Source organism: Schistocerca serialis, chromosome 2 (assembly GCF_023864345.2).
Source record: "Schistocerca serialis cubense isolate TAMUIC-IGC-003099 chromosome 2, iqSchSeri2.2, whole genome shotgun sequence".
Taxonomy (NCBI): Eukaryota; Metazoa; Arthropoda; class Insecta; order Orthoptera; family Acrididae; genus Schistocerca; species Schistocerca serialis.
In genome coordinates, this window is record NC_064639.1 from 1107946555 (window position 1) to 1107969151 (window position 22597).

Consider the following 22597-nt stretch of genomic DNA (forward strand, 5'->3'; position numbering starts at 1 on the left):
AATCCGATGGCAGGGTGTGGGTATGTTGAATGCCCAGTGAACATCATCTGGCAGCGTGTGTAGTGCCAACAGTAAAATTTGGAGGCGGTGGTGTTATGGAGAGGTCCTGTTTTTCATGGAGGGGCCTTGCACCTCTTGTTGTTTTGCATTGCACTATCACAGTACAGGCCTACATTGATGTTTTAAGCACCTTCTTGCTTCCCACTGTTGAAGAGCAATTCAGGGGTGGCGATTCCATCTTTCAACACGACTGATCACCTGTTCATAATGCACGGCCTGGGGCGGACTGGTTACACGACAATAACATCTCTGTAATAGACTGGCCTGCACAGAGTCCTGACCTGAATCCTACAGAACACCTTTGGCATGTTTTGGAACACCGACTTTGTGCCAGGTCTCACTGACCGGCATCGATACCTCTCCTCAGTGCAGCACTCCATGAAGAATGGGCTGCCATTCCGCCAAGAATCCTTCCAGCACCTGATTTAACGTATTCCTGCTAGAGGGGAAGCTGTCGTCAAGGCACCACGAACTTGTAAGCAGCCAGGAGTCGGATACTTTTGATCACATAGCGTTTTGTCAAGTGCGGTGGTTAATTATGTCGCACCACATACTCTATGGAACCTCCTAGCACCAAAAATCTAATTAGTTTTTCCTTTAATGTTGATTCATCGCTGATACTGTTATCTCCAGTACTTTCATAGAAACTATACGATATTGAGGCACTTTAAGTTTGTATCTAGTAATATTCGCAGCAACCACCACGGATCATATATAAGGGAAACATTCATTCATGGAGTTTGGAGTTTTTTGCATCTGCGTTAATAATGTTTGCTTCTTAGAGGATTACACTGCTCTATTATTTGTAAGAGTATCACTACGTATATGTTGCTCATCTTAAGACTTCATAGAGCACTATCCGCTTACTACATACTTTACGTAAAACGATCTCCCTATCAGTAGTGTAAGTGTTGTCCACAGTAAAATTAGATCTTAATTCAGAAGGTAATCCTGATAACAAAGCAATAATGTGTGATTTTATGTAACCAAATTAAAATATGTAACTCGGGTGAAACATGTAAAAATATTTAAAAATATTTAAAAATAAAATAAACTGTACCAATCATGGCAACATAATTCAGCTGCAAAGTTAAACTTCATTCTGCATAATCCGCGAACATTTGCACTTTTCACATGCATCGGAGCAAAGGAAAAAAATATGTAATCACATAAAAATCCAGGCACTACTGATGACATGTACACACACACACACACACACACACACACACACACACACACACACACACATCACACCTGTGCATAATGATTTAGTACCTCAATTATCAACTCAATGATTAACAAACTTCATTGGTGCCATAACTACTTTGTTCTTTTACTGGGATACACAATAGCAAAGTTTTTATTTCTAAGTCTTGGAATTTCTTAAGGCTTTTGTACTGGTATCTTACTATGTGGTTATTATAATGTAACTGGACAGATAAAAAATTTAATAACAGGTAGTGGTAGGAGACAACACATACAAAGGTATTTGGAACCAGTGGCTCCTCCAGCATTAGGACTGAAGGTAAAGGAAGAGGAGTGAAGGAAAAGTACTGGTGAAGTTTAGAAAAATTCCCAAGAACCCTAGGTCAGAGAAGACTTATAGAATGAGAAGAATGACATGAGATGGAAAGAATGATTGTTGAGGACTGCACAGGACGAGAATTTCAAATCTCGCCTGGTGCAGCCCCCTACAATCAATCTTTCCTTCTCATCCCACTTGGTAAATCTCCTCTGACTTTGGGCTCTGGACGACTTTCCCAACACTAACCATTTCCTAAACCCCATCGATCCTTTTCCTTCACCCCTCTTCCTTCCCCTTTAACCCTTCTCCCAGAAGGAGCCACTGTCTCCAAAAGTTTGCAAATTTTAATACATTTACATGTGTGTTCTCCAGCCACCGCTGTATGAGTGGCTTTTTTATCTACCCAATTACATTATATTTTCAAAAATTGATATATTAGTATACAGATTTAATGTTTAACAGTGTGTCTGTATCAGGTTATGATGAAACTAGTCTAGAATGCCAGTGCATTTGTTTCATGTCCTGGAAACTGGCATTGTCTTAAACATAGCTTGGCACAAGACTGTTAATCAGTTAATGGTTAATTAACAAAGTTAACTTTTCAAGTAACTGATTAACTTTCAACTTAAATATCAGAAAATTTTAACCATCTCTTTAACTTCTACTAGGTTTCTTTGAGATAGTTAACTAGGCACATACTATTTATGACAAAAATGATGTCGCACTGACTTCGGGAATCATGTTCTGACAAGTTCAGGTCATGTAGGTATGTGGCTACGTCGGGCAGCATGTGATGTAAACAAACTATGTGGAGTGCAAATAACTAGGTGTTGGCTGGTTATTATTGTTTGTTTACTGAGTTCGCATTAACTATGGTTTTTTGTAAGTGGATTAACAATGGAAACTAAATCATGATATTGGATTCTAGCTCTAACAACAATATAGAAGCCTAGTCTTAATACAAATGTAAAATGTAAAGCCCAGAGTCTAGTCAAAATGTGGTTGGGCATGAAACCAAAAGACTGAATCAATGATGCAGTATCTATTGGGGAACAGAATGCAGTAAATTTGTTTATTAAATTAACACCTGAATTCATTTCTACATGAAAGATAAAAAAAAAATCACGGTGCTTCAGAGGTACCCAAAACACTCCGGATTGATTGGTTAATTGAGAGGGTTTATAGGACCAAACAGTGAGGTCATCAGTCCTGTGATTCTGAAGTTATTCACAGTGAAAGAGTGTCCATTAAAAGTGGACAGATCCCGGCAGGGGAGTCAAATTCTAAAATAATGAAGTTAAAACATAAACAGTAAAAGTATAAAAGGGTAAATCCAATCAAAAAACAGAAAAAAAGAGTGGTCTTTCCCTGGGGGAGCGGTCATGGGGTCGCAGACCGAGAAGACATGAAGAGAGGTCCCTATCACAACCACCCTGCCTGTACTCCAGGAGTAAAGCAAAACCTTATATCTGGAAATAAAAAATCACTTTCATGGAGGAAACTGAGGACCACTTGTGAATCATCTGCTAATATTAAAATTAAGGAATCTGGAAGACCACACTTAGCATAAAGGGCCAAAAGAAGCGGATATTCCATTAATATGTGGGATACAATCGGTCTGGCTCCACAAACACATTGTGGAGACAGTTAATTTTCTTGTTTTTTTGTTTTGTTTTAGCACGCAAAAATAACTAGGGTCATACACACCCATGTCAGAACTGTAGTACATGAAGACAAAGACAGGAGTTAAAAACCACTACACATTAATTCCAATCGAAGGAAGAACACAGCTAAAAACAGAGACGTGGAGAAAGATCTATAAAATACACCATAGAGAAACGGAGGCCCTGAACTAAAAATTAAATGGCCTTCGCCATATTGCTATGACAGATAAAAAGTAAAACACAGACAACAGCCCGCACGAAGATCACTAAAACGGCCGGTAACTCAGATGGGAAAAAACACCGAGAATATATGGTTTTTTTTTTTAAGGGCATTCTGTCAGGAAATGGTGGACCATCAAAGGTTGAGCACAGTTAGTGCAAAGTGGTGGGGGAGCACCACTAAACAAATGGTGATGGCTAAAAATACAGTGTCGAAGTGCAACCTAACTAAAATGATTTCCTCATGGCGAGAGGGCCAAGAGGAATTCGTCCAAGCTGCTCGGAGAGGCTTAATAACCAGGAGCTTTTTCCCATGAAGGGAGGACCAGTGATGATGCCAAACTGACACCACGTGCTGACAGACGGCACTACAGACCTCAGCGGAGGGAATATAAGTAACTAGCAGGCTGAGGTATGAGTACTGCAGGCCCAGGGGTTAGAATATGCCCGAGGTGTTCCTGTCTGTCATAAGAGACGACTAAAAGGAGTCACACACCTTTCGGGCTTTATGAAATGATCCCCTGTAGGGTTTGACCTCCATTTTTCAAAATTTTCCCGAAAAGCGAACCAATTGGGGAAGGGTGCCTTACATGGTGCATCGTGTCCATCGTGCATTGAGATCTTTAGCTCACTTTCTCATCGTGGCATTGCAGTCCCACTCATCCTCCATCTCTTGAGTGTGGACATCTTCCTCGGTGCATTTTCCTATACCCACTACACAGTGTCATTTTCTGCGCCGACGAGGACCATGGACTCCCAATCCTTTGCACCTCATATCCAGCACGGTAGCCAGTCCGTTGTGGTGGAGCCGCCATGTACACTGTTGTTGTAGCCCCCTGACACCACAGGGATTGCTCTGCTGATGCCTGCACCATTAACTCCCCATGTGTGCCAAGTAGTACATGCTCATCTCCCTGGGACATGAGGACTCCCGGCAATGACCATCTACCAGGTGGCCCTTGCTGAGGTTGGGTCGCACCTGTGGGGAGGGCCCTTGGTCGGAGTGAGTGGCATCAGGACGGATGACACACCATGAAGCGTACAACGTCATCACTTGCTGGAGATCAAATGCCAGCAGTCTCTTAAGTATTCCAAGTCTCAGTACAATGCAAGAAGGAAGTACGATCATAAATCATTGCCCATTGTCCTCCCTGGCCAAACCATGGGAGGAACGCCAGGCCAAGGACGGCAGTGGAGCTTATTCGCCCCGGTACCTCATATGTACAAGAATTGATGGGGAATTCTGGACTGTGACCACTTTCCTGTGATTCTGTCATTCCCCTGTTGCCACCAGGCAGACAGACCCACAAGTTGGGCTTTCCGCAGGGCCAACTGGCCTTTATATACATCTGCTGTGCATTTTGATGCCACATTTTCAAGTTGCATTGATGCAGTCGTGTAAGGTGTCTCTGCCACTATTCTTCATGCTGCTAGCACTGCTGTCCCTCTATCCACAGGTCCCCTTCATCGTCGACCAGTGCCATGGGACCAAGGCTGTAGCAGTCACTCTCCAGGACCGCCACCGGGCATTGCAGACATTTAAACACCACCTTTCACAGACCAACCTTCTCACTTTTAAGTACTCCCTGCTAAGGCTCTTTACCTTCTTAAGCAGAGTAAAAAGAAATGCTGGGGCCATATGCCTCTTCATCGGAAGTTTGGTCCAAGCTACGTAACCTTTTGGGCTGCCAGCGACAGTCAACTGCCCATGGTCTTAACGTCCAAGGTGCTCTGTGCACTGATCCTTGCAGAACACCTCACGACACTTTGCGACAGCATAGGCGTCCCCTTCCTATCCCGCTAGCTTTCTCTGGCAGAAACGTCGAATTGAACAGACCCCCCAGCCCCTCTGTTTCAACTCGCACAACTCTGAACCCTATAATGAATCCTTCACAGAATGGGAATTGTTGCAGGCTCTTTCTTCTTGCTGTGACACGGCCCCAGGCTCAGATTCCATCCACAACCAGATGATCCAACACTTGGACACTCCCCAGAGGCAACATCGGAGTCTCCAACCACAACCACATCGGGAAGAACCCAGCGTCTCTCAACAGCTACTGCTTGATTGGCCCGACGAACGTGCTTCGTAAACTTCTTGAGAGGATGGTTAGCTTCAGATTACTTTCGGTACTTGAATCTCGGGGCCTTTTGTCCCCGCATCAGTGTGGCTTCCGGGAAATGACGTTTTTCCACTGACAAAACTCATTGTATGAATTTCTGGCAGCACAATTGATTTGTTTCACTGTCTTTACATCTTGGGACTGTTGCTCTTCCATTTGTTGTAACTACAAAATTCCTGGGGCTCATGGTTGAAAGGAAACTTTCTTGGTCCTCCAACACTTCTTAGCTGGCAGCCCCGTGTATGCGGTTGCTCAATGTCCTACATGTCCTCAGTGTTACTTCCTGGGTAGCAGGTCAAACCACCCTCCTCTGTTTTTACCAGTCTCTTGTCCATTCGAAACTTGACTATGGTTGTTTCGCTTGTGTGTCTGCACATCCATCTCTCTTATGCCGCATCAATGCTGTCCACCATTGTGGCATCCGTTTGGCCACTGGCATCTTTTACAGTAGACTGGTTTAGAGTCTGTATGCAGAAGCTGCTGAACTGCCACTATCCCACTGCTGTGACTTTCTCCTCAGCAGATATGCATGCCATTTGTCTGACATGTGTGGCCATCCATCCTATGCCTCTTTCTTCAATGACTCCTTTGATTGCCCTCTTCTCTGTTACCTCTTTGAGTTCGCTTTCAGCTCTTGCTCTGTCAATTTAATATCATGCTACCTGCAATTTTATCAGTGGGTGTGATCCATTCAACATCGTGGCTTTGTGCGGCAGCCCGTGTTCATCTTGGCCGTCACTGGTTTGTTAAGGACACTACTCAAGCTTCTATCACTTTCAGTTTCACGAGCTACACACGGAACTTCCCTATAGTACCTTTGTGTGCAGCCTTGGCAGCAGCCTCCATTCCTGTCAGACCGACGTGACCATGGATCCACATAAACATCACAGAGACTCCATCAAGAGTGAGCAAGTGACAGCTTTTCTGGAGCTGTTGCACTAAGGCATGGACAGTGTACAGCCACAGAGGCATTGAAGGACACAGTGTGTCGAAGCAGATGACGCAATTGAAAAGCCTGTGTCGCCCAATGTAATACGTGGCCTGATACAGGGTGAAGAGTTCTGTTGTAAATACTGAGCAATGTTCTGGAAGCCGATACCGAAAAATGTCAGTGCCAATGACAAATGCTCATCTGACACCATGGTCAGTCCGAGAGCCATCAGTGTACAGTGACGTAGACCGCATATCTTTGACTGGAATGATGAGAGAGAATTTGGGGATGGGAGATAAATATCTGCTTCTCTAGCCAAATGGTTAACCAGTTCATTCCCTAGGAAGCTCACAAGACTTGGGACCCAGAGAAAGGCAACGGAGCAGGCAGCACAGTCAAGGGCAGAGAGAAGGTCATGGATAGCAGACACCAAAGGGTGATGAGAGTAGCAGTGGTCTACACCTACAAGGATGCTCTCCATATCACGTGTAAATGCCTGGCAGAGGATTCACAAACATCTTCACAATAATTCTCGATTATTCTATCTCTTAAAGCGCGTGGAATACACAAACACCTGTATCTTTCCGTGCGAACTTCTCTTATTTTTTTATGATGATTGTTTTTCTCTATGCCGGTCAGCATCAACAGAATATTTTCACAAACAGAAAAGAAAATAGATGACTGAAATTTCACGAGAAGATTCTGTCACAGCGAAAAAGCCTTTGTTTAAATGTATCATTTCAGTGTCTGGACAAGACCAGAGCACGGTAAAGATGGAAAAGACTGGTACAGTCTGCACACAAGATGTGTGGGCCAGGAGGCAGAGAGCATTAAGCTTCAGTACGCATGTAATCTTTAGGTGGCGAAGAAGGGGCAGCCACGTCACCTTTTTATCAAAAATAACGCCCAAGAAAGGGGATTGTGCTACAATATCAAGGAGCTGGTCAACTAAATAAAGTTCTGGATCGGGGTGTACTGTGGGTTGACAACAAAAATGCATGGCCCGCATTTTGGAGGGAGAAAAGTGGAAGCCATGGGAGATGGTCCATGCAGAGGCCTGTTGGAGGGCACCTTGGAGCCAGCGCTCAGCAAATGCTACAGAGTGGGAACTGCACCAGATGCAAAAATCGACGTATGCCAGGGTAACCACGGGCCCAACAGAGGATACAAACCCATTGATGGCTATCAGGAAGAGCGTGACACTTTTCACAGAACACAGTGGGATACCGTTCTCCTGAATCTGAGGGGCACTAAGTGAAATGCCAACTTGAATCCGAAAGAGCCGGTGAGATAAAAATTCATGGACAAAAGTTGGTAGACGGCTACAGAAGCCCCAGTCGTGGAGGTTAACTATAACGTGATGTGCCAAGCCATGTCATATGCCTTATGTAGGTGAAGGAAGACCGCGACAAGGTGCCAGTAGTTAGTAAAGCCCTGTTGGATTGCTGTTTCCAATCTGAGTAAATGGTCAGTTGAAGACTGTCTTTCCCGGAAGCCACACTGATGCAGGGACAAAAGGCCCTGAGATTCAAGTACCGAAAGTAATCTGAAGCTAACCATCCTCTCGAGAAGTATACGAAGCACGTTCGTCTGGCCAATCAAGCAGTAGCTGTTGAGAGACGCTGGGTTCTTCCTGATACTGTTCTTCCCGGGCTTAATGATGGGTATTACTGTACTGTCTAGCCATTGTGACAGGAAAGCTCACGTGAGCCAAATGTGGTTGGAGACTCCGATGTTGCCTCTGGGGAGTGTCCAAGTGTTGGATCATCTGGTTGTGGATGGAATCTGAGCCTGGGACCGTGTCACAGCAAGAAGAAAGAGCCTGCAACAATTCCCATTCAGTGAAGGATTTATTATAGGGTTCAGAGTTGTGCGAGTTGAAACAGAGGGGCTGGGGAGGTCTGTTCAACTCGACGTTTCTGCCAGAGAAAGCTAGCGGGATAGGAAGGGGACGCCTATGCTGTCGCAAAGTGTCGTGAGGTGTTCTGCAAGGATCGATGGATCAGTGCACAGAGCACCTTGGATGTTAAGACCATGGGCAGTTGGCTGTCGCTGGCAGCCCAAAAGGTTACGTAGCTTGGACCAAACCTCCGATGAAGAGCCATATGGCCCCAGCATTCCTTTTTACTCTGCTTAATAGGGTAAAGAGCCTTAGCAGGGAGGACTTAAAAGTGAGAAGGTTGGTCTGTGAAAGGTGGTGTTTAAATGTCTGCAATGCCCGGTGGCGGTCCTGGAGAGTGACTGCTACAGCCTTGGTCCCATGGCACTGGTCGACGATGAAGGGGACCTGTGGATAGAGGGACAGCAGTGCTAGCAGCATGAAGAATAGTGGCAGAGACACCTTACACGACTGCATCAATGCAACTTGAAAATGTGGCATCAAAATGCACAGCAGATGTATATAAAGGCCAATTGGCCCTGCGGAAAGCCCAACTTGTGGGTCTGTCTGCCTGGTGGCAACAGGGGAATGACAGAATCACAGAAAAGTGGTCACTGTCACAAAGATCATCACAGGATGATCAATGTAGGGAAGCCACAAGAGTACAGGAGAGGAAATTGTGAGATCGATAGCAGTAACAGTGCTATGAATGGCACTGAAGTAGGTAGGGGAACCACCACCGAGGAGAAACTGCAAGATCCGGAACTGAAAGAGAGCGGGTGACCTTGGGGTGCACAGATGGTGTCTCGTGGTCAAACTGTGGTACAAGGCTTCCGGTGTGAGACACCTGGGAGGGGGTCCTGGTGGGGAAGGGGGAAGCCCCATCACTAGCAGGTCCAAAGAAGGAGGGGCAGTTCTTCAGCTGGGGAGAGGGAGTGGCTCCCAGACAGGAAGTCATGGGCACTGCAGGGGAGGGGGAGGAGGTGGGGGACAGGGCTGGGGTGACGAAGAAGTAGGTGGTGGAAAGGATGTAACAGAAGCAAAAGTTGAAGAAAGTGATACTGGATGGAGTGTCTCATATTTTTGCTGAGCTTCAGCATAAGCCAGGTGATCCACGCACTTTTGCTCTTGGCTCTTCCTTTCTCTCTTGTAAGCAGGGCAATCCAGCGAGTGAGGGGAGTGGCAGTCATGACAATTGACACACAGGTGGTGGAACACAGGGGCTTCACTCATGGAGTGGGTGTATACAGTCACCACACAGAGGGTCCGCCATACAGCTGGAAGACAAATGCCTAAAATGCAAGCACTGAAAGCACCTCATGGGTGGTGGGACGTACAACTTCATGTCAGATCTGTAGCACATAACCGTGACCTCCTCTGGGAGGGTATCCCCCTTGAAAGCCAGAATGAATGTACCAGTATTGGAGCAGGTGTCTTTGCGACCCCTCTGCACTCGTTGAACGAAATTAACGTCTTAGTGCTCCAGATTAGCCAGGAGTTCCTTACCAGTTTGCAGGATGAGGTCCCTGTGAAAAATCCCTTCCTGGACCATATTTGGAGATTCTTGAGGGGTAATAGATACTAAAACTTGGCCAAGACAATCACAAGCATTAAGAGCTGCAGATTGGGCAGCATAAGAAGGTTCGATCAACAGGGACCACGACTGCATCTTAATGAGAGAGTCCACATCACAAAACTTGTCCTCGATATGCTGCACAAAAAAAATGGCTTTGTGGTGATGAATGTGTCCCCATTTGTCCTAGTTCAGGCAAGGTAGCGGGAAACTGTTTCAACCCAAGGTGGCGAGCCTGGTCCTCCTCCCACGGTGTAGCCAGGGAAGGGAAAGCCGCAGGGTCATACAAAGCAGCATTCAATGATCCATCACTATTCGAAGAAGCCAGGACGTTTGAGAACAGCCAGATGTGTGCAGCTTGGTATGCTTCATGCACCAAGTGTCCGACCTGATACCACCCACTCGGGTCACACTAAAATCAGAAAATTTAGAAGTGGAGGTCTAACTAAAGTGGGGACCTAAATGCCAAAATGGATGAAACAACAGACATACAGAACAAAATTGAAAGCAAGACATGGGTGTGACCCAGCCACAGCAAGGGCCACCTGGCACAACAGCCGTTGCCATGAGTTCCGATGCTCCAAGAAGACAATAGACCAATCCTTGGCATACATGGGGAGGGAGCAGCTCAGGTATCAGTAATGTGATCCCTATGTAGTCGGGAGCTCAGCCAGATGGGTATATAACAGCCCCATCTCACAGACTGGCTACACGTGCTGGTGACCTAGCACAGTGGAGGGGGGCTACAGCGGGGAAGGAAGATGGGAGAGGAATCCACATTGTAGACATTTGGGAGGGAGTTCTTCCCCAAATGGCTCACACTAAAATCAGAAAAATTTAGAAGTGGAGGTCAACTCAAGTGGGGACCTAAATGCCAAAAAGGATGAAAGAACAGACAGATGGAACAAAATTACAAGCAAGACAGGGAAACAAGTGGATAGCCAGGTCGATATAAATCAGAACACAGAGAGGGGAAGGAGGGGGCAACGAGAAAGGAGCAAGGATAGGGAGGGAGGGCAGGGTGAAGGAAATCCAGCCAGTGAAGGAAGAATAGGCCACAATAGCTCGGGGCCCCGTGTGCACCACACATAAACTCGCAAAAGACACGAGCCCCCTGGGGGTGAAACACTCAGGAGGATGCAGCCCTTGTAGGAGTGTTGGTAGATTCTTGCAGAATCAACACTTACCAGCACTGGTACTGAAACAGTTAACCTCCCAATTATTAGTACCAGATTGGTATGATGTGAATTCTGGACATTCTGCATTGTAGGGTTAAACGACATTTTTCTGTGGGCAAAGACATTTTGTCTCCTAAACGATCCTCACACTCTCTCATGAAAACTTTATACATGATGTTTATGAAAGAAAACACACGCTTTATGTCGGATGTGATCGATTTTCATGTACAGGGGATAGTAATGTGATGGTTGTGTTAGAGGGTCAACAACGCTGGTAAGGCATGTGTTGCGTTGGACCATGTGTGTTCAGTACAGACTAGGCATCAGTGCAGGTTGTTTATGAGTAGCGCACACTTCGTATATGCATTCATAGCCCGAGGTCGACGTGCAATGAAAGGCCAAACACAGTTGCGAAGAGGGCAGATTGTGGGGACTCGATTAGCTGAAGCATCAGTAACCAAGACAGCCAACTTATTGAATGTTTCAAGAGCAACTGTTCCAACAGTCATGACAGCCCACACAAAACATGGAAAGACATCATAGTGTAAACGCAATATTATGCGCAAATCAAAACTAAATGACAGAGACTGTCGTACACTAACACGAATTGTGTCAAAACAACACAAAACTACGATGGCTAAAGTGACTGAAGAGGTCAAAAGCCATCTGTAAAATAATGCTTTAATGCTTAACGAAGTTAACTTCTTTAGTAATGGATTAACGATTACTGAAATTAACTTTTTGATTAACGTCGCCCAGCTAGGGGTACAAGATCCTCATTACTGGTTGTTTCCAGTTAATTGCAGACGTCTCTGTGTTTGCAACAATGTTATCAGAATTTTAATTCTTTCAGGCAATTCGAAAAAGGTAAAGAAGTTTGGTTATTCCTTACACTGTCATCTCAAAAGGAATTATAGATGGCGATTCCCTCAGGAGCTGCTATTATGCAGCAGGTTGCTAGCTGTGAATGAAGTTTAAAAGCACAATGTCATAATTTGCCGAGTATGTCAACTGCAGCAGAAACTAATACAACAGCAATTTAAATTAAACAAATGAAAGTTACAAGTTACAAATTTATTTAAAAAATACCCACTCATAATATAACATGTTTGGAAATTTTTTTGGAACCGTGATTCATTTCATGTTCCTGTAGCTTTTCCACACCTACAATAGCCAGCTTAATTAGCAACTAGTTTTTGGTCAGCATGTGAGCAAGACATTTACGTCATTTTCAATTAGTCCCTAATGTATATAAATCTAACACGCAACCAAAATCAAGACATTCAATGACTAAGACAATCAGAACACCATGTTACTCCAATAAACACTGAAGGAAATGCCACATCCCCAGGTTACCATCTACGACATAGCAACCAAGCATATAGCTGTGCACAGCAGGTTGCCACTTAATGACACTACTCCTTGACATCGAATGACAATCTGACAACACAAACATGCTGTCAATTGTGCACTGCAGGTTGCTGAAGTTCCAGCCCACTTAATGACACTACACGTGGAGATCGAATGAAAACAATCTGACAAGACGAACTTGTTGGGTTGTTTTTAAGCAAACCTCCAGTCAGCCTCCCCACCAGAGGTATAAGCATGTTGCTAAACTGTGCCATAATCGCAAAGTACCTCGTTTCCACATGTCAAATCGGTATTTCTCTGCTGAGCAATTATTTTGGTCGCCACCAAGTCCACCTCGACATCATTACATTGCTGGACTCTTTTCAGTCCAACCTCTAGCAGATTACCACTCTCTGCCGACCACCACGACATGGACTTCGTTTATATTCGAACATTCCACTGAAACGTGACTATCAGTATAAACCAAGTAGCATGGACTTATGTCCGAAGAAATCTTTGTCGTTTTATTCTGTTCCTTAAACTTAATAATCATGAAGTTGTTCTTTGCCACCTGGCACTTCAATTTTAATAAGTTCTTCCCCTTAGTCAAAACCCTACAGGAAGTATAAAAAGTTTGAAGATCACAGGCCCTGCCACACTAAACCAAAAATCCTGATTAATGCAATTTACAGACAGCAAAGCAACAACTGATTCATTCTTGAGGCAACGGGGGGGACACACACACATCGGTGCTAGTTTCGGTGGCATAAAGTTGAATTTAGTTCTTAACATACTTAATACCTTCTTATATCTCTGAAAATAAAGATGATGTGACTTACCAAACGAAAGCACTGGCATGTTGATAGACACACACACAAACACAAACATGCACACAAAATTCAAGCTTTCGCAACCAATGGTTGCTTCATCAGGAAAGAGGGAAGGAGAGGTAAAGACAAAAGGATGTGGGTTTTAAAGGAGAGGGTAAGAAGTCATTCCAATCCCGGGAGCGGAAAGACTTATCTTCGGGGGAAAAAAGGACAGGTATACACTTGCACGCGCACACACACACACACACACACACACACACACACACACACACACACAAGCAGATATTTGTAAAGGCAAAGGGTTTGGGCAGAGATGTCAGTCGAGGCAGAAGTACAGAGGCAAAGATGTTATTGAATGACAGGTGAGGTATGAGCGGCGGCAACTTGAAATTAGCGGAGGTTGAGGCCTGGTGGGTAACGGGAAGAGAGGATATACTGAAGGGCAAGTTCCCATCTCCGGGGTTCTGACAGGATGGTGTTAGTGGAAACCAGATAACCCCCTTTGGTTCCATCAGATTCACCTGGTCCTACTCCAAATCCCATGCCACTTTCCTTGATGTTGACCTCCATCTGTCCAATGGCCAGCTTCACACGTCCGTCCACATCAAACCCACCAACAAGCAACAGTACCTCCATTATGACAGCTGCCACCCATTCCACATCAAACGGTCTCTTCCCTACAGCCTAGGTCTTCGTGGCAAACGAATCTGTTCCAGTCCAGAATCCCTGAACCATTACACCAACAACCTGAAAACAGCTTTCACATCCTGCAACTACCCTCCCGACCTGGTACAGAAGCAAATAACCAGAGCCGCTTCCTCATCCCCTCAAACCCAGAACCTCCCACAGAAGAACCCCAAAAGTGCCCCACTTGTGACAGGATACTTTCTGGGACTGGATCAGACTCTGAATAAGGCTCTCCAGCAGGGATACAACTTCCTCAAATCCTGCCCTGAAATGAAAATCCTCCCCACTCCACCAAGAGTGTCTTTCCGCCATCCACCTAACCTTCGTAACCTCTTGGTTCATCCCTATGAAATCCCCAAACCACCTTCCCTACCCTCTGGCTCCTACCCTTGTAACCGCCCCCGGTGTAAAACCTGTCCCATGCACCCTCCCACCACCACTTACTCCAGTCCTGTAACCCGGAAGGTGTACACGATCAAAGGCAGAGCCACGTGTGAAAGCACCCACGTGATTTACCAACTGACCTGCCTACACTGTGACGCATTCTATGTGGGAATGACCAGCAACAAACTGTCCATTCGCATGAATGGACACAGGCAGACAGTGTTTGTTGGTAATGAGGATCACCCTGTGGCTAAACATGCATTGGTGCACAGCCAGCACATCTTGGCACACTGTTACACCGTCCGCGTTATCTGGATACTTCCCACTAACACCAACGTGTCAGAACTCCGGAGATGGGAACTTGCCCTTCAGTATATCCTCTCTTCTCGTTACCCACCAGGCCTCAACCTCCGCTAATTTCAAGTTGCCGCCGCTCATACCTCACCTGTCATTCAACAACATCTTTGCCTCTGTACTTCCGCCTCGACTGACATCACTGCCCAAACCCCTTGCCTTTACAAATGTCTGCTTGTGTCTGTGTATGTGCGGATGGATATGTGTGTGTGTGCGCGCGAGTGTATACCTGTCCTTTCCTTTCTCCCCCCCCCCCCCCCCCCCCATTGTGGAGGGGACAGAGTGGTGGGAGGTGGGGGATTGGGGAAGGAGGAGATGTAGTGAGGAGAACACTGAAAAAACTGAAGACACTATTTGTGGAACTGCAAAGGTGAAGGCAAGAATGGAACTGAACAGGATCATGGGAGACAGAAATAGAGGAGCATATTAAGGAACAGAAAGATGGTAGTAGGAGGTACAGAGGAAGAGGCGGCGAACTTATAGTCCCATCATTACCACAAAACACAGGTACCAGTCCCTTCTTGATAGTGTTGGTGGCACAACAGAGTGATTGGCTGCTAGAGCAAATTCATAACATCTAACTCTCCTACTATATGAACTACACCAATTTTTTGATAATAATGTTTGGTGAGTCAGTGGATAAATGCCAGACTATGGTTCCAATGGACTCGTGTTCAATCTCTGGTCTGTCACAAATATTTTAAAGCTGTGGATTCTGAAAAACCGTTAATATTATTTTATTGGTTATTAGTTTCACCTTATCTACAAGCCGTCTTCAGATCTTAAGCAGTTTAACATGGTGCCATTCACGTGCCTTGGCACGTTTATTTTATTGTGCATGTTCAAATTTGCACTGACAATGTCAAACAATAAGATAAATGTACCAGGTCAAGAATCGATGGTAAACCAAAATTAGTAATCAATAAAATTACATTTGTGATCTTTACTATTAAGGGTTTTTCTGAAACCACAGCTTTACACAATGGATCACTTATCTCCTAATTTGACAATGTCAAATAATAAGACATTTTAATCTTCTTTAATCACTTGTTTCTGCTCTGACTATGTTTGCTGATGTGAAAAATTCAAGTTGCACCATGGTCTGAAACCCACATTAAACTGTAGACCCTTCTAATTGGCTGGGTAAGACATGTAGAAGGATGGAGGAAGGCAACAGCATACTGTATCCAAAAGGACGATGCCTAGCAAAGCACTGTAGTGTTCAAACCATGCTTCAGACTACGGCAGCTATATTTTTATTTACTTAACCCGGCGGTGCATGCACCTGGAAACAGGACGGCAGTACACGCAGCTGGTCTCACTGACCCTTGCAGTTTCTATCTTTCTGAATTAGCATTTAAATGTATATTATGGAGGGAAGTGTCTATTAAATGAAGTAATATCATTAAAATCAGTTTAGTAAATATATTTAAGGGATAAATTTAATATTTTGGTCAAAAATATTTACACAAATGGAGATACATAAAATTTAGCTGTTATCAAAATAATGCATGTATCCAATCAGATATTTTGTCGATACAGTCTTGGCACACAGTAACAGAATGTTCAATGCAAATGTATTTCTTGCAGTTCTTACAAATATACCTTGTTTTTCTGTTTTTGCTTCTGCAGCCCACACTCCGTCCTCGTGAAGCAGCAGTTGATTTCCCTTCAGAAATTTTCACACTGAAAGCTCTCCAATTCTCTCAGTTATCTCCCTTGGCAATATTTTTAACATTACTCTTTGCTGAAGATGATCATGCTGAAGCGCAAAAGAAAGCTGCCTCAAAAACTCTCTTAATCTCTGTTGTTTTTTCCTATTTGAGTTGAAAATAATAGCACCATTTATCACAGCTGTGTTCATGATGCTATAAAAAAAATAAAAAAAAATAAAAACTGTTGGCCATCATCTTGTGTTTCTAGCTACATTATATGTTGCACTCATTCTGTCTACAATGTCAACTCCACCCTTAGTAAGGTTATAGAAAGTGATAATTTCTAGTTTTTTATCATTCCCTGTATTTTCGTCAATATTTCCATTATGGTGCATCGTTGACAGTAGTAATACCACTTTATTTCGTTTCGGCACATACGAGACTAAGATACAATTTTTCTGAAACCCAAACACAGATGACTTTTCTTGTCGGTTTTTAATGTTAATAAATCCCCTTGGGACCTGTCTCTTGTTCTTCCTCAGGGTACCAACGATGGTCGTCTCCTTCGTAATCAATGTGTTTGCAAGCTCGTAACTTGTAAAATAATTGTCGCAAGTTATGTTGCGGCCTGTATTCAGGATAGGTTGGCAAAGTCTCTGAACAAGTTTAACTGGTCTGTTGTCCTGTCTGTAAGGGCCTTCAGGCTGTTGCCCAACATACACCTCCATGTTGAATGTGTAAAACATTCTGGCATCCACTGCTGCAAAAATCATTACTCCATACTTGTTTGGCTTATTTGGCATGTACTGTCGGAATCTGCATCTTCCACGGAATGCGTCTAGTTTTTCATCAACTGTCACGTATTCAGAAACTGTATAAGCCTTCTGAAAGTTTTCAACAATTAGACTGAACACCTGTCTTATCACCGCCATGTGATCTGTTTCCTCCCTTTCCATTCTCGTTTGTTTATTGTCAAGTCTGAGGCATCGAAGAAGAAAACGAAATCTGTTTATGCCCATTGTGAGGTGAAATATTTCAACTCCTGTGCCATCTGTTCACCACAAATCTTGTGGACTTAGTCCATGGGCACACATTACACCAGCGTAGTACAATAATTCCAATAAGGCCTTTATTTCAGCTTTATTAGTTTGTTGTGCATCTCTTTCCCTTGAAAAGTTTCCCTGGATACTTAGAATGTACCTACTAGTGCAGTCAACAAGTATGTGTATAATGTTTTCATCAAAAAACAGTTCCCAGCACTGTAGAGGATTTGTAGCACTTTTCGCAGCACCTTTCACATCTGGTAAATGAGTTATGATGTTATAACAACGTGTGCGGGAGTACTTTGGCGGAGCACGTGAGTTCCGTACTGTTCCGTCTTTACCGACAAACACATCACTGTCAGCACCACAATCACTGTCTTCTGATTCATCACTCTACATTTTTTGTTCAGTGTCGGTATAACTTTTCCACTCTGGGTCCGGGATTTCTTCAAAGTCGATTTCTCCATCTTCAGAGTCACCAGCGTCACTTTCTGCCATTACTTCTTCAATCAAGTTCCTAATTATCTCCTCCTGTGCCTTGTAAGAATAAGCCATGATGCAGTTAGAACACTTACAACACACTAAAATAAGGTACAAAGCACGAAAAAATCTGTTCTACCACTAAACTAAGCAGATACCGCAAATATGCGAGCGCTTGAATAACCTTGGCGGAGCTAACAATAAACTGACACCAGTGCACGCGGCTGGCCTGTGAGACCCTAGACGTCTTTGTTGTGAGCTAACCGGAAGTGCTATTGTTGAAATACCAGATACACCATACCAAATGACTCTTATTACACTCACTTAAAGGTGAGAAGACAGCTTCTTGGAAACAAATTTCAGACATTGCATTAATGTGAAAATATTCTCCTTGGTCCGACAGACCACTTGCGTGTACTGACAGGTTAAATAACAAATTTTTGTTCTTTAAAAAATAAAAATAGAACATGCCGATTTCCTCGAGGAGACCATACTGCATCCCCTTCCACTGTTACTACAGTAAGGAAAAACCATAATTTTATTCCTGTTCATTTACTCAACACTTCATTAGTAGTGTCAGGACAGCTCACTTCTAGCAAAGACAGCACGGGTAGTATGTTGCTTACATTTAGTACAGGTGGGTATACACGTACATGAGAAGAGGTTGGGGGGGGGGGGGGTGAGGAGGGTGATTTCCCAGATTTTCTGATTAAAAATACACTTCATCCTGTGTGTAAATATCCTTTTTTCTCAGGTGAAAGTACATGTTTTGTGTGTTAATAGACAATATATTTTCCCTCACTGCTGTAAAACTTTCAACCCTTTGAATAGTAAGGTTTTATACATTGACGTAGAACTTCCCGGCACTTTGGGAAACAGGGGGGTGGGCCCATTTTGTAAAGCTCTTTGATGCATGGAATCAAATACACTGCGTATTTTTGTATTAAAAATGTATAAATACAAATTCCACCAAATACAGCACAGTAGCTGCTCAAGCACTTAAATCAAGATTGTGATGTGCTTTTGTCAGCCAATTGTAGCTCATACTACGTGATCACGCCAGTCAACAGCAGCAGATATTCAGAGCATAGGACACGTGATGTAGTCTGCCAATAGCATCATCACTGTTAAGTAGCATGAACACAAGAATTGCAAAAGTTAATGTTTAAATTAATGGTTGGTTGTTTTTGGGGAAGGAGACCAGACAGCATGGTCATCGGTCTCATCGGATTAGGGAAGGATGGGGAAGGAAGTCGGCCGTGCCCTTTCAGAGGAACCATACCGGCATTTGCCTGGAGCGATTTAGGGAAATCACGGAAAACCTAAATCAGGATGGCCGGACGCGGGATTGAACCGCCGTCCTCCCGAATGCGAGTCCAGTGTCTAACCACTGCGCCACCTCGCTCGGTTTAAATTAATGTACATGAAGTATAGCTACAAGAAAAGTCAAGCTTTCACATATAATATTAGCCGTCAAAAATGTTTTGCTATATTCTGCAAAGGTGTGGTCAGGTGGGATCCTAAAAACACATATTAAATTGCATTTCTGACAAGCACAATTATAAATTTCACTGCTGTTCACTAAACAATTCATAAGTTAGCTGGCTGAATATATGTTTGGTCAAACACATTGACTTTTCCATAGAAAAGCCAATTATGTGTGGTATTACTCAAGAACTTACCTCACACTGTTTTTCACGGATAATTGTACTTTCTGCCAGAGTTATTTACACTTTGTAATCTATGAAAGAACTAAAATAAGTATGAAAAACTGACCTTTAATGGCATAAATGGCTGGTCTTCTGTCCCCGAATTTTTCTAAATGGCTGGTCCTCAAAGTGTTAAGTTGTGAATGAGAGTCAAACATGTGATGATTTAAGAACTTCATCACACATTTTAACACAGAACATAATTCATCTTGAGTAAAGGAAATTTACTTTGAAAGTAATGCTTCTTGAACCACTATTTGCAATATTTTCCCACAACCTGATTGAAATGTAACTAGTTGTGACGACATACTCATCAAAAGCATGTTTGTTGTTACGAAGTACTGCATAGTCTGCGTCCCAAAGCCTTTCACTCATTTTGCCGTCAGCAGACGCTTGTGTGTGCACTGAGTTTTGTTGCAGGAAATGGCACATTTTATTTGTAACTTAAGTTTTATTTTTAAAAACAAAGATGATGTGACTTACCATATGAAAGCGCTGGCAGGTCAATAGAAACACAAACAGACACATACATACACACAAAATTCAAGCTTTCGTAACAAACTGTTGCCTCATCAGGAAAGAGGGAAGGAGAGGGAAAGACGAAAGGAAGTGGGTTTTAAGGGAGAGGGTAAGGAGTCATTCCAATCCCGGGAGCGGAAAGACTTACCTTAGGGGGAAAAAAGGACGGGTATACACTCGCACACACACACATATCCATCCACACATATACAGACACAAGCAGACATATTGGTCTTTAAATATGTCTGCTTGTGTCTGTATATGTGTGGATGGATATGTGTGTGTGTGTGTGCGCGCGCGAGTGTATACCCGTCGTTTTTTCCCCTTAAGGTGAGTCTTTCCGCTCCCGGGATTGGAATGACTCCTTACCCTCTCCCTTAAAACCCACTTCCTTTCGTCTTTCCCTCTCCTTCCCTCTTTCCTGATGAGGCAACAGTTTGTTGCGAAAGCTTGAATTTTGTGTGTATGTATGTATCTGTTTGTGTTTCTATCGACCTGCCAGCGCTTTCGTATGGTAAGTCACATCATCTTTGTTTTTAAATATATTTTTCCCACGTGGAATGTTTCCCTCTATTATATTAAGTTTTATTTTGGTGTTATTCTCTCATTTATGTTTTATTACTGCAATATTATTCTGCTGCAATGGGCTAAAGCAAAATATTTTGTTAGAGTGAAAACCCTTGCCAGTCAAAATTACAAAAATTGAACAGAAAACAACAGCAATGAAATTCCTGGCTTTTTGCAGGATGAAAAAATTCCTGTGTTTTTCCCAAATTTTCCAGTGTGTATACACCATGTAATATGACAAATGATGGGTTGGAAAATTCTGAAACACCTCAACTGAGTTGCATGAAGCAATGATACACCCTTGTGGACCATCATGTTCTTTCCATTGGGCACTGAGAAATGATTTACGATAGATTCCTGAGCACCATCTTTTGGCAATTCTTCCTGCACCTGCTACCACCTCAACAGGCAGTCAATACATTTTACTGTATCAAAGGAAAATTCTATCAAGAAAACTGACCAATAATGTGTAGTACTTCCAACAGACACATAGGAAAGTGTAAGTGATATGCTTCCTATTGTTTGGAAATAATAGCTCCATCCTTGTGGGGCACTGCAGGAGGAGGGGGCAAGGGGGGGGGGGGGGGGGATGAAAAAGAGTACAGAAGGTTAAAATTAAGTGCATGTCACACAGAACCAAGGATTAGAGGGATCCACCAGTAGTGAGAACAAGGGTATAAATATTCAGCTTTAGCTTCTGGTGTACACACAAAAGAAAGCATCATGAGGAACCCCGAAGTCATCAGGAATGACCAACAAGAAGAATCTATGCAATCATTTTGATCACGGGGGAAGATTATTGGTGCAAAAGAGGAGGGTGTGTAACAAACTTTATACAATGAATATTCGACAAATGCTCTCTGAGAATGCACGAGTAAACCAAGCCAGTCACCGCAATTTGCTTGTTAGATCATTGGAGGAGGAATGACATTGTGTGAACTATGTTCTTTTCTAAGAGGAAGATTTTTATAAACAATATTAGGGATAGGCTAGATTGCCACTCACCATAAAGATGAAATGTTGAATTGTTGAATTGCAGACAGGTATAATGGGAACACTGTTACACATTTAGCTTTTGGCTAAAGCTTTCCCCAAAAAAGTGTGTGTGTGTGTGTGTGTGTGTGTGTGTGTGTTTGTTTGACATGGCATAACATAAGCTCACCAAGTATTGTAGATGTTTACAGTGAAATGGTAAACTGTTATGAATAAGTTGGATTTGGTGTGGGAAGTCTCTCTTGCCTGCACCACTTCCCATCAAAATTTCCACTTCTACATTAACTTGGAAAGAAGTAACTTTAAGCCTCTGCGAGTGAATGGTTCTGAGGAGTGAGATAATGCTTAATGCTCTCTAACAGAGTTACATCACGCCTCGCTTTCAGAAGGAGTTTCCACAGAGCAAGTTTAAGTCCAATTTTCTCAAAGTACAGAAAGTCTCGCTTCGCGATCTTCATCGGATTCTTGAGATTGCATAGTCTTTGTCTTTTTAGCCGTTCTGTAGTATTTAGAAAGACTCAACTGCCTTGTACGCATGTTTATTCGTAAACAGAAAGAACTCAAACCACAAAGCAAATTTAATAAACTCGTTTTTCCTATCAAAAATACAAATAAAATCTCTCAAAACTAGCAAAGCAATATCATTAAATGTTAGTTCGTTTTTATAAAGATAAAATTGTGGCATTTAATGCTGTCACTGACGTAAACTTCTGAAAATACATCAGTCTCTGATATAGAAAAACTAACGTAACCATCACTTGGTTCTTTAGCATACTGCACCATTATGACTGATTATCTGAAATACTAAGCTGAGCAAACAATTTTCGACAGAACTTTTGATTACAATATTTTTTTCTGTTTTCCGATTTAGATTAAA

General features: G+C 43.3%; 1 protein-coding gene across 5 annotated transcripts in view; it reads right to left on the bottom strand.

Moving 5' to 3' along the window:
* The window catches only part of LOC126458564 (protein ECT2), a 229105-nt gene that overhangs the window by 147614 nt on the left and 58894 nt on the right, over nt 1–22597 (bottom strand). The gene's annotated exons all lie outside the window — the stretch shown is intronic.